This window comes from Hakea prostrata, chromosome 3 (genome assembly GCF_041222555.1).
Source record: "Hakea prostrata isolate BN-2017 chromosome 3, UWA_Hpros_2, whole genome shotgun sequence".
Lineage (NCBI taxonomy): Eukaryota > Viridiplantae > Streptophyta > Magnoliopsida > Proteales > Proteaceae > Hakea > Hakea prostrata.
In genome coordinates this window covers 42660251-42672844 of record NC_142602.1, presented here as the reverse complement: position 1 = coordinate 42672844, position 12594 = coordinate 42660251, and the positions used below count along the sequence as shown (strand labels likewise).

At 40.7% G+C, this 12594-nt stretch overlaps 1 non-coding gene across 1 annotated transcript; it reads right to left on the bottom strand.

Annotated features, from left to right (window-relative positions):
- Nucleotides 1-1236: 1236 nt before the first annotated feature.
- Nucleotides 1237-1343, bottom strand: LOC149022309 (small nucleolar RNA R71). Its single transcript, XR_016172585.1, has one exon. It is a non-coding gene; the product is annotated as a small nucleolar RNA R71 (small nucleolar RNA).
- Between the last annotated feature and the right edge of the window lie 11251 nt (nt 1344-12594).

Here is a 12594-nt window from a genome sequence, read left to right as displayed (position 1 = left end):
ACTGGAAAGTTAATGCAGTCTAGATGCTTGTTGAATTGTGTGGGTTAGCATAATCTTTAATTAGTTTGTGTTAATTAGTAGGTTGGGTAGGAATACCCAATTACCTCACATTGCCATGATTGGGATTGGGTTTAAATTGCATTCATATTTCAATTCTTCATAGGAATATGCGGATGTTGAATTAGGATGCTAAGCATATGTGTATTGGAAAATACCTTTGTGCCATTTCATTCCAGGTTCTTGACATATTTTGGGTTGTAGTATTACTTTAGTATTTGCATTATAAAATTCAGGGGAAGGGAAACTTGACTCCCCAACACTCTTTTCACTCACTAAGTTCCTTCTATTGCTCAATCTCCATTTTAGTTCTTTATTTTAATTACTTGTCATTTGGTCATTTAGTTAGTCAATCACACATCAATCTTGTTAATTTTGTTTAAATCAGTTTTACTTTTATATTGAAAGTTAAGGATAGAATTCTCCGTGGGATCGATACTCTACTTATCATTTATTACTTGATTACGACACGTGCACTTGCGTAACATCTTGGTACACAAGCAACAAGTTTTTGGTGCCGTTGCCGGGGAATTTTGTCATTGATAATTAGTGTAGAAGTAAGTTCTTCTTTTATCTACTGAAATTTCTTTATTTTGATATTAGTTTTATTTTATTCTCAGGTGCTTTTACCCTTGTATGAGTCTGCTGCCTGATCAAGAGTTGATACCCTTTGACTTTGAAATCGAAAGGACATTTCGGGCTAGAAGAAAGGAGCAGCGAGGTTTAGCAGCAAGTCAAACAATGGCTGAAGTAGTGAGAAATGGGTTGAATAATAATGAGAATAATATGGCAGCTGATGGTGATGATAGAGATGGGGCCATTAGAGCATATGATGTCCCAATGTTGCATGAGTTGAATCCAAGTATAGTAAGGCCAGAAATCCAAGCATTACATTTTGAACTTAAGTCTGTGATGTTCCAAATGATTCAGACTGTAGGACAGTTCAGTGGGATGCCAACAGAAGATCCTCATCTCCATCTTAAACTCTTCATGGAAGTAAGTGATTCTTTCAAGATACCTGGAGCAACTAAAGAAGCCTTGAGATTGAAGCTATTCCCTTACTCATTGTAGGATAGAGCAAGAGCATGGTTGAACTCCTTACCTCCACAACCAGTAGCCACATTGAATGATTTAGTAGAGAAGTTCTTGATGAAGTACTTCCTTGCAACAAAGAATGCCAAGTTCAGATATGATATCACTAGTTTTCAACAACTGGATAGTGAATCTTTGCATAAAGCATGGGAAAGATTTAAGGAGTTCTTGCGTAAATGTCCTCACCATGGTATTCCTCATTGGATTCAAATGAAGACTTTCTACTATGGTTTAAGTGGACAAACTCGATCCATAGTGGATGCATCAGAAAATGGGGCTAAATTGGCAAAGTCTTACAATGAAGCTTATGAGATCTTGGAGATAATGGTCAACAACAACTACTAATGGCCAGCTGAGAGAGGTGCTGCAAATAAGAGAGTGGCAGGGATTTATGAGTTAGATGCAGTGACAGCTTTAACTACACAAGTGTCATCCCTAACTAGTGTGTTAAAATCCGTAAACCTGGCTGCAGCTGTACAAACTCAACAAAATACAGCAATCTTGTGTACATATTGTGGTGGGGAGCATGTCTTTGATAGTTGTCCATCTAACCTTGAATTTGCTTACTATGTTGGTAATTTCAGCAATGCCAATAACCCATATTCCAACATCTATAATCCTAGTTGGAGGCAGCACCCTAACTACTCTTGGAATGCTCAAGGACAGAATGTAGGCCCATCTTCCATCCCACCTCGACCTCATCAGCTTCCAAGTGCTCAACAGCAAGTGAAAATTCAGCCTATGGAACCCTCTTCATCAATAGAGCTTCTATTGAAGAAGTATATGGCAAAGAATGATGCAATGATTCAGAGTCAATCATCTTCATAGAGAAATTTGGAGAATCAAGTTGGACAACTAGCTAATGCTTTAAGCAATCGATCTCAAGGATCAAGTGACACAGAAAATCCTAGGAGTGAAGGCAAGGAGCATTGTAACGTTATTGCATTAAGGAGTGGAAAACCTTTAGAACCACCTTATTCAAAGCCTAGCCAACAAAAGGGACCTATTTCTATCCAAGAAAAAGGGGAGAAGGAAGATCTTGTTGTTGTTCAAAAGGAACAAACTGATTCTGCAATAGAAGAGTGCTTTGTTGTGGATGTCATTGAAGAGCTGGTTTTAGAAGAGTTGGAGAAAGAGTGTATTAAAAACCCACTAGAGCTTTCATTGGCAATAGAAATTGAACAAGTGGATGATGAAGGAAGTAGATATATGGCTTGGTTAGAGGCAAGACCAGCTAAGACATTTAGAGGGAGTGCATTCGAGCCTCTTGGGTTAGCTAAATGTGAAACTAAACCCCGTAAACCATCAATTAAAGAGCCACCTATGTTAGAGTTCACACCTCTCTCAGAACAACTCTCAGTATGCCCATTTGGATGTAGCCAAAACACTCCATGTTTTTGTTTCAGCACTGCTAACAAATGAGCAGGATGATATGCTACTTGAAGTGTTGAAGAAGTGTAGAAGAGCAATGGGATGGAGTATAGTAGAGATCAACGGGATCAATCCTTCAGTGTACAAGCTTAAATTTTGGTTGGAGAAATGTTGCAACAGGTATGTGAAGCAGCAAAGGAGTTTGAGTCCAATTATGGAAGCTACACAAGAAGAAATCATTAAATGGCCTTGGGAACTAGCGCATGCAGTGGATCAAGCATTATTGGGGTGCACCATTAGAGCGTGACAAATCTTCAATCATCCTTCAAGATGCTTAAAAAGAAGGGAGGCCACCCAGATTTCATTATTTTTAGTCTAGTTGTTGGCTTTTAGTTCATTAGGTGTTTAATAAAATCATGGGTAGTTTACAATACTTAATAATAAAACTGACAGATGACTTGCTAACATGTATTTTTGATGAGCAAGGAGTGTGGGGAACAAAAAAGAGATTGATCGGTTGTTTTGCCAAATTGGGCAATAAACCAAACTGCTGAACAGAGCATGTGTCAGTACCCAGCAGATTTCACTATCTTTGTCATAGCTTTGCTGCACCAAAGTTTTGTTCACTAGCTACGGGTCTTGCATTCTCTACTAAAAAAAGCATTCTGTGTTCGTTGTTGTAGCCATGCTGCAGCAACACCGCAGCAAGGATAAAACCACTCACCTGACCCGGTTTAACCTCGAATCCAACCAACCCATCGTTTCTACACTTCTAAACCTCTCTTAAACCATTGCTGACCCATACTAACTCGAACCCATTTTTAAACCATTTTAAACCAATACCAACCCAAACCCATTAAACCCATCATTTTCAAAACTCAAAACCACATCTCTAAACCACTCTCAACCCACTGCTAACCCATCTTGACCCAAACCCAGTTTCAACCAACCAAACATTGAACGAACCCTTTTAACACCACAACCCACCGAGGAAAGAAAAATAAAAAAAATAAAAACCCAAACCCAACCGATTCACCATCATCTCTGCACTCTCCCTTCTTCTTTTCTGCTCAACCACGATGATACCTCCATCTGCGCACCATCACTTACCCTTGCCCACATTCTGAAGCATGAGTAACCCTTCGTGCTTACCCAACTAAACCCTTCTTTAGTTTTGTGTGTGTTTGTTTCTGCATCTCCTAGGTATATTTCTATGTTTTTGTTTATTCACTCCTTTCTGTTCATCTACATATAATTACTCGTCTCATTTGTTTTTGTTTGTTTTTGTGTTTTGTTTTTGTTGTTGTTTTCATCCCTGTCATGGTTGTGTTTGAGTTCAGTATTGGTTGTTAGGGGCCAACCTTGTGTTCTATTCTCTCTCTTCTTTTACTTTGTTTTTCTTTTTATTACCTTACTTTCTTTTCCTTTCTTTCGCTGTGAGGACACTGCTCGTCTTTAGTTTGGGGGTACTATGCTTGCTTATGTTATCTTGTCATCTTGTTTGTACATATTTGTTTTGAAAATGTTTTGTGTAGTCAATCTGGCTTGTCATGTAATTTGGATGGTTGTTAATGAATGAGAATGTCAATACCTCTTTAATCTGATTTTGTTGGAGATCTTAGCACAAGTCTGCTATAATGATCTGATGTCTGCATTTACTCATTTCTGTGATGTCATATTATTGATGCACCAAGTGATGTTTTAAGCTCTGGAGAACTTGGGAAAAGTTGGATCAATGTGAGAGTTTAGGATTTTTAGAATTGGTTGACTAAGAACCTTGAGACTTACACATTAGGGGTCCCCATTTAGGTGTTTCCAAGAATTTTTGTGCATTGTAAGTTGGCTGAGGTTTGACCCCTCCCTTACCCCACAAGAATAATGCTCCGCTGTTTTGGGCCGCCTAGTAATTAGGAATATGCATGTAACCTATGTGTATTTTTTACGTCAACAGTGGCCTGGAATACAAGCATATATATATATAAAGAGAAAGAAAGAAAGAATAATGCTCCGCTGATTTGAGCTACCTAGTAACGATATTCGCGTAAAAAGGCAGGATGACAACAACAATTTAAAAAAAAATGGTTCATAAAGAATAAGTTTGGGGGTCAAATGCTCAAAATAGTATGAAACGAGTTCTTGGGGGTGTAAAAGGATATGGATCCCTAATTAGTTGAGAGGTAATCATTTGGTCAACATATTAGATCAATGAACTAAACTTGAGGACCATGATTCAGCTGAACTAGTGTAATCTGGGGCAAGATTCCTAACTTTCACACACACACTTGAGAGCATCCTGATGAGTAAAGTATGACATCTAAGAGTTATTGGCCAGACGTGTTGGATCGAAAAAATTTAAAAAAGATTGAGAAGCAACTTCTGTCTAACACCCATCCAATTGCATGATTAAGCCAAGTTATTTTCTTTTCTTTTCTTTTGATCTCTTAATGCTTTCATTAGTAGTTAGTTGGTGTTTTCATTTGTCTTTATTGCTTGAGGTCAAGCAATGTCTTAAGTTTGGGGGTGTGATAACTCTATGAAATAGAGTTAAGATTGGTAACTTTATACTTGAGATGGCTTGATTTAGGAGTATTTTATCTTTGTTTTAGTGTTAGTATTCATTAGATGTTGTCTTATTGAGTCTAACATGTTGCATCTTGTATAGGTCATTATTGTCACTCTTACATGAATTTCCCTTAAGATTAATGGATGAATTTGATTAATCCTCTTTCTCTTGAAAAATGTAGGTGAAGATCCATAATAGAAGAAGAATCTGTCCTCTAACTTTGCTATAGAGTTTGCTGCAGCAATATGGAGCAGAATATTCTTAGATCCAATTCAACTTAATGGACTTTCTTCTTGTCATTCCATGAAAGATCTCAGCCGTTGATATCAAAGGAAAATGTTCTAATCCTACAAGCCAATTTTAACTGGACTCTACTGGAGAAGAAGGGAAGAAAAGAGGAGAAAATGAGGCAAAACGTGGGCAAAAGAGGAGGCAGATTGCAATACATGGCTAAGGAATAGAGGACACGGCTGAAGCAAGAGGAAGAACTAGAGCTGAACTCGTGCGGAAGCAAGGAAAGCTGCTGGAGAAGATGATCTGCTGGAAAAGAAGAAGGTTGGAGCTCGTGTGGAAGCATTGAGGCTTTAGTTTCTTTTCATTTTTATAACTTTATCTTCTTATCTTCTAGCTTAATGTTAACTATAACTACTACTGTGTTCTGGAATTCTGTTATGGGCTAAACTTGTGTTGTGTTGGGATGATAGTAGTACCTAAACCTAAATTTTAAGATGTAACTATCATGTGTTCTTTAGTTTTACTGCAATACAACTTATTGTCAATGAATTCAACATGATATATTGATTAATTTCGGTTCTTGATGAATCTTTCATGAACGATTGTTATGATAGAGTTAACTGGAAAGTTAATGCAGTCTAGATGCTTGTTGAATTGTGTGAGTTAGCATAATCTTTAATTAGTTTGTGTTAATTAGTAGGTTGGGTAGGAATACCCAATTACCTCACATTGCCATTATTGGGATTGGGTTTAAATTGCATTCATATTTCAATTCTTCATAAGAATATGCGGATGTTGAATTAGGATGTGTTGCTGCACAATCCTGTTTGTCCCTTCAGCCGGTTAAACCTACACAGATGAGCTCGACCGTGGAGGTCGAGTTTTCACCTCCGACGATCTAGTTAGAAATCCGACTAAGGAAGGCAAGAAAGTAATGAACAATAATAATACGAATAGTGATAATTCTATTCAGCGTACCTTTCTCTTGTGCTCCTTTACCTTTTTATAGATTTTCTATGTACGAGTTTGAGCGAGACTCAAACCCTGGTTAGGTTGTGATGACTCTCAGTCATTGAGTCCTACTCAAACACGAGTAGTTGAGTCGTGACTGAATACTGTTTCTTTGGCTAGAATCTTATTCAGATTTACCTTGTTATTCAGCCTTTGTACTTATTTGACTGACCTTGACTTGGTCGGTCCATTAGTGATCCGAGCTGGTCGGACTAGGCTCAAACCGAACTGGTCTGGTCGCTTCAACCGAACTGATTTGATTCCGATCAGGTCAAACTAGGCTTAGACCAGGTTGGACTGGGCTCGAACCAGGTTGGACTGGGCTCGAACCAGGTTGGTTTAAGCTTATTTATTCTTTCCTCATCATAAGCCCCCCAATCTCTGAAGTCCGAGCTTTATTTAGTTCGGGCTTTAGAGATTTGATGACCGACTATGGCAATATTTCCGACCAGTGTTACTTGGGGTAATATCCACAATATTCCTGGTTTTTGAAGTATAATGGCTGACGTCATCCGGCATTTATACTGCGCCTTAAAGATGGGTAATGACGGCACACTACTTTTCTGCACGTTCTCCTTTAACGACAAGTGGCAGCCCATTTATGACTTATCATCATGTCGTTTTAGATTTTCAAAAATCACAAATTTCAAAAGTTTCTTGGCTCAGAGTTCCTATCGTTTGATTGGGATCTTTTGAAGAAACCCTGGATTGATCTGTTGGATGGTAATGTCCTAGGAATCTTTAGATCAAGATTTTTTCCTACTCCCCTTTTCTATCCATTCGATTGGAATTTTTAGAGAGTATAAAACCTGTCTCTTCATTTCCTATTTCATTCTTTACTGTGTTCATCTTCGTATCTGTTGGAGAAGACGCAAGTTGCAGCGCCTTTTTTCGACCTTCACAGGAGCTCTTTCGTCGATTCCTTTGACAAGTAAGTTCGTCCTTCTCTCCTGGTTATTTTTATCCATTTTATTCTTCAGTTGGTGTTGTATTCTGAGCATGCTTTCCCCTTTCTTTTTTTTTTTTTTTTTTTCCTTGGGCTTCATTTGTCAGTTCTTTCATTTCTGCAACTCTAGCCTTAGTATAGATTTCTTGTTTGTGATGGGTGTTAAGAAGAAAGCTTCTAGGCCCTCTAGATCTTCCCCTATCCCCCCATCTTCTGGGAGCTCTTCCGTTCGTTCTGAGAACAGTGGAGCTGCTTCTTCTGGATATAGTGACACAGAGAGTGACACTGAACTTGATCCGACCTTGTCTCCTAGTACTCGTCCCAACTTACTTAGTGATGCTGAATTAACTTCATTAAGTATTCGTAGTCGGTTCAGTACGAACAGAAAACGTTGGTTGCTTAAGCTTTCTTCCTTAGCCTTAGCTCTTGAGAGAAGTCGTCCTAGGACTTCCGAACACATAGATTTCGACCCCAGTACTTCGGGTCCCAGTTTTTATCCGTCCGAGCTTACCGAAAATGATTTGAGAGACATCCGAGCTCGGTACTCCATTCCTAATAGCTTCATACTGAGGGTTCCTTCTTTCCATGATCGGGCTCACCGACCTTCTTCTGGTGAGTTTGCAGTGTATGAAGATGCCTTTGTCAGTGGTTTTAGACTTCCTGTGCACCCAATTTTTTCTAATATGCTCAATCATTTTGGGATTTGTCCACGGATGTTGGCGCCAAATAGTTGGCGCAACATAATTTGTTTCTGGGGATTCTGTAAGCAGTCTGAGGTCGGTGTCATTCCGACCTTACCTTTATTCCTTCAATTTTTCATGTATAAAAAACAAGAACAGAGTCGTTGGTTCTATCTCTCCAAACGAACTTCTCTGCAAACTGGGTGGGAGGGTAACTTTGTAGGATCAGGTACTCTTCCAACCAATACCAAGGGTTGGAGGTCTCGTTATTTCTTTGTTCGGTCCGCCTCTGTCCCCAGTTTTCCGACCTCTTGGCCCAAATACCCTAAGGAGGATTCAAATGCCATTCCGCCTTTATCTCATTCCGAACAGGAAGCAAGGGATCGAATTCGAATGATCCCCACTGAAGATCAGAACTTGCTTGCTGTGAATGGATATTGTACGGAATATCCGAATATCCTTCATTACTGGGGGTTCTTGATTGGTAAGAAGAGTTTTTCTCTTTTTGTGTATTTGTTTCTTTATCATTTTTGTTCCAAGTTACCTTACTCGGGAAAATGATGCAGTGATGCTCGGAGAGGATGACTTTGAGGAAGTTGCTGCTACTATGCAGCAAGTGGAGGTGAAACATCCGACCAAATCGGATAAAGCTTCAACTGGTTCTATCTCTTCCCCCAAGGGAAAGGCAGTCAGGGTCCGAAAGGAGAAACCTGGTGACCTGCCTCCCCGCCCTTCAAAGAAAGTGTCCAGCTCGGAGAAGACTTCGGACTCCGAGCTTCCTCCCCCTTTGGAAGATGAGGTGTCTTTTAAAGACACTCCGAGGTCGGAGGCTGGGGCTTCACAGCCATCCAATATTCTCCGACCTGATTGGTCGTTAGATGCTAGCTCCTCGGTATTTGAGGGAACTTCCTCTGTCATTTCCCGAGTTGCTAACGAGTGGATGTCCGGAGTTCTTCTCCCTGCCGACATGGCTTACTTGGAGAGTTTTGGTCGTCTCAAAGCTCATGCCATCACTGTTAGGTAAGTGATCTTCCTGCCCCTTTTTTGAAAATTTCATCCCTTTGGTAATTGTATCTTTAACTAGTTTTCTCTTGGCTATAGGATGGCTTGCGCTATGGCTCAATCCGTGGGTCAGAGTATTCATTCAGCTCGGGAGGATTATTTTGCGTTGCAGAAATCCGAGCAACGCATTAAGGAATTGGAAAAAGAGGCATCATCTTTGAAGACGAGCAAGGATTCTTTGATTGCTCGGGAGGCCGACCTTCTCAGCGAGGTTGCTGCTCTGAAAGGGAGAAATGAGGCTATGGAACTTGAAAGAACTTCTCTTCAAACTAGCCTGGAAGAAACCCAAGGCTCCTTAGTCGGGAAAGATGCTGAGATTTCTAGCCTCCGAGCTAAGTTGGAGAGCTCGGATCACCAAGTGGCGAAGCTGATGAAAGCAGTTGAGGAGAAAGCTCCTTATGTTTTCGAAGATATCCCCAACAAGCTTCGCTTTGAGGTGATCAAGAGGTGGGTTAGGACATCTAGCTGCAAGAAGTTCATGACCAAAGTAGCTGCACCCGGGTATATTTATGCTCGGCGTCATGCCTACCAGGGTATCATAGCAGCTTTCAAAGACTTGGATTTGGAACGATTTCAAGAGCTGATCGATCTTGGAATCTTTGACGACCTTAAGATCCCCCGTCCTTCATGGTGTGCTTCCCGAGTAAGGTTTCCTAAGCCGCAACCGGTTGAAGTGGCTGAGTTTTTGGATTCCAACTGGGATCCCTTGCTGGAGGTTGGTAGCTCGGGAACCTCTACGTCGAAGAATGTGTCCGGTTTGAAGAAGCCAGATAGTAAATCTTAGTCTTTCTGTAAACTTGATTTATTATCGTCCTTGAGCTTTCTTGAAAGAATGTGTATGGATAACTTTTTGGTATGGAATGAAATATTATTTTAATCTCCAAAGATGTTTTTGGTCAATCGTTATTCCTTTCTTTCTATAAGCTTGATTTGTTATCTTCTTGTGCTCGGGGAACTTTTACTTATCGACCTTAGTAGGTCGGTCGCCTAAGCATCCTAGGACTTTTGTGTCTTAGTTGCTTAGGGCCCTTTGTGCCTAAGTGACTTAGGGTTTTTGGTTTTCCGACCTTAGTAGGTCGGTGGCCTGAGTGACTTAGGGCTTTTTGGGTGCCTAAGTGACTTAGGGCTTTTTGGTGCCTAAGTCACTTAGGGCTTTTTAGGGCTTTTGTGCCTAAGTGACTTAGGGCTTTTTGGTGCCTAAGTTGCTTAGGGCTTTTTGTGCCTAAGTTGCTTAGGACTTTTTGTTTTCCAACCTTGGTAGGTCGGTGGCCTAAGTGACTTAGGGCTTTTGGTGCCTAAGTGACTTGGGGCTTTTGGTGCCTAAGTTGCTTAGGGCTTTTTGTTTTCCGACCTTAGTAGGTCGGTGGCCTAAGTTGCTTAGGGCTTTTTGTTTTCCGACCTTAGTAGGTCGGTGGCCTAAGTGACTTAGGGCTTTTTGTGCCTAAGTGACTTAGGGCTTTTTGTGCCTAAGTGACTTAGGGCTTTTTGGTGCCTAAGTGATTATGGCTTTTGTGCCTAAGTGACTTAGGGCTTTTTGGTGCCTAAATTGCTTAGGGCTTTTGGTGCCTAAGTTGCTTAGGGCTTTTTGGTGCCTAAATTGCTTAGGGATTTTGGTGCTTAAGTTGCTTAGGGCTTTTTGGTGCCTAAATTGCTTAGGGCTTTTGGTGCCTAAGTTGCTTAGGACTTTTTGTTTTCCGACCTTAGTAGGTCGGTGGCCTAAGTGACTTAGGGCTTTTGTTTCCCGACCTTAGTAGGTCGGTGGCCTAAGTGACTTAGGGCTTTTTGTGCCTAAGTGACTTAGGGCTTTTGTTTTCCGACCTTAGTAGGTTGGTTGATGAATTTCAGTTGTTTGTCAATACCCCCATGATCATCTTAGCTAAGTATTATAACTTAAGCTGTAATGATATGTAGAAATTTCAAAAACTTTATTCAAAAAATTCAAAATGTCTGAATCACCAATTATAGTGAGTATCTAAACAATTTAAAGACGAAAACTGAAAGAAAATTCCAAAATTTGCTGAGGCTTTTATACTATTGGTAGTATTTCCTCAAGTTGTTTGAATTCCAGGTCCGAGGCATGAGTTGGCCGGTCTCTGGATCTTGCAGCTTGTATGCTCCTGGGGCAACTTGTTGTACTACAATGTATGGTCCCTCCCAGTTTGGAGCAAGCTTTCCTTGATTTGTAGGATCAGAAGCAAATGATTTGCGAAGGACCAGATCGCCAGGGAGATACTGTCGCATTTTAACCCTTGCATTGTAATGTGTTGCAATGCGTCTTTGGTATTCCTCCAATCGATATTGTGCTTTATCTCTAACTTCCTCAATGAAGTCTATGTTTGCCCTCATTCCTTCGATGTTTGCTTCTTCATTGAATTCTTCTTCTCTGATAGATCCGGCCTTAACTTCTACGGGAATCCGAGCTTCGACTCCATAAGCTAGTCGGAATGGAGATTCGCCGGTGGTCGTCCTGGCAATAGTTCGGTAAGACCACAGAACTTTAGGTAACTCTTCTACCCATCTGCCTTTAGACTAGTCCAATCTTTTCTTTAATCCTTCCAACATTGATCTATTAGTAACTTCCACTTGGCCATTGCTCTGTGGATATGCTACAGAAGACCAACGGTGCTCTATACCTTGCTCTTTACAGAAACGTTCGAATTCAGCATTTTCGAACTGTTTACCGTGGTCGGTGACAATGATTTTTGGGATACCATACCGATACATGATGTTATGTGTGATGAATTTTTTCATCTGGTCGGTATTGATGGACGCCAGTGCTTCAGCCTCCACCCATTTAGTAAAGTAATCGACTGCCACCACCAGGTACTCTCTGCTTCCTGTGGCCTTTGGTAGTTTTCCTACCAGGTCTATCCCCCATCTCGCGAATGGGATCGGAGAGAGAGTTGATGTCAAAGGCATTGCAGGAGCATGGGGTATGTTGGCGTGTGCCTGGCACTTGTCACATTTGCGGACGTGAGCCTTCGAATCTTGTTGTAGTGTGGGCCAATAGTATCCTTGCCTTATTACCTTGTCTGCTAAGGCTTTGGCTCCTATATGGCCTCCACAGTTTCCTTCATTAATTTCTTTTAGGATGATAGCTGCCTCAGGAGCCCCTACACATCGTAACAATGGTCGGGTGAGAGACTTTTTGTATAACTTATCATTCCTGACAGTGTATCTGATTGCTCTTTGCTTTACAGTTCTAGCTTCTTTTGGATCTTCTGGTAGTAAATCACTTTCCAGATAATTGATTATTGGAGTCATCCAACCGTGCTCGGTCTATATGTGCATCTGGTCGGTCAGATTGATGCTCGGAAACTGAAGTTCTTCCATATATACGACCGGGTCTGCTTCCATCTCATCCGTAGCCAACCTAGATAAGGCATCTGCCTGCTCATTTTCTGCTCTAGGGACTTGTTGGATTTGGATATTTTTGAAGAATTGTCTGTATTGGTTGACCATGGTTAGATATTTTGTCATCCTTTTTTCTTTTGCTTCATATAGCCCGTTCACTTGATTCACAATTAGTTGCGAGTCGCTTCTAACTTTGATGTTCTGAATGTCAAGGGCTTTTGCTA